General features: G+C 46.3%; 1 non-coding gene across 1 annotated transcript; it reads left to right on the top strand.

The window, feature by feature from the left end:
- The first annotated feature begins 325 nt into the window (after positions 1–325).
- LOC123325943 lies at positions 326–453 on the top strand. Its single transcript, XR_006540776.1, has one exon. It is a non-coding gene; the product is annotated as a small nucleolar RNA SNORA17 (small nucleolar RNA).
- The last annotated feature ends 202 nt before the right edge of the window (positions 454–655 follow it).

The raw sequence follows: 655 nt of genomic DNA, 5'->3' as shown, positions 1-655 counted from the left end.
CTTTTCTCTTCTTTTTTCTTTTATTTTCTTCTCTTCTCTTGTCTTCTCTTTTCTTCCTTTCCTTTTCTTTCCTCTTTTTTCTCTTCTTTCCTCCCCTTCCCTCCCCTGCCCTCCTCTCCTCTCCCCTGCCCTCCTCTCCTTTCCTCTCTTCTCTCTTTTCTTTTTGCTGATGTCCACAAGTCAAGTAATTACTTGGAGGGCAAGAGGAACGAACAGCATTCAGCGTAAAACAAAATGTTAGAAAACATCTGCTTTGCAGGGCAGGGCCTGCGAGGTGCTGGTGTCCGTGAGGATAGGTTACTTTAGGGTAAAGAATAGGCACCTTCCTGCCCTCAGAGGCATTGCAGATGTGGCTGGTGTGTTACACTTGTGTCATTAGGTGGCAGAAAGAGAGGCTTGTCTACGCTCAGTGTTCTGGCCTGTGAGCATCTGGATAATTAATAGTCTGACACTTGACCAAAAAAAAAAAAAAAAAAAGACATTCTTTCTGGCTAATGTGCCATATTAGCAAAACAAATGCCGTGGAGGAAAGAATCGTGGTACGTCCTCTAGCAATCTCGCTGCCAAAGCGTCTGCCACGCCAAAGGACAACCGCTGTGTGAGTCCTCCTATGTGGGGTCCCCAGAGCAGTCACACTGTAGAGACAGAAGGTGGA

Source organism: Neomonachus schauinslandi, chromosome 9 (assembly GCF_002201575.2).
Source record: "Neomonachus schauinslandi chromosome 9, ASM220157v2, whole genome shotgun sequence".
NCBI classification, from domain to species: Eukaryota; Metazoa; Chordata; class Mammalia; order Carnivora; family Phocidae; genus Neomonachus; species Neomonachus schauinslandi.
The sequence above is the reverse complement of the archived record's forward strand: the minus strand, read 5'-3'. Positions and strand labels throughout refer to the sequence as shown.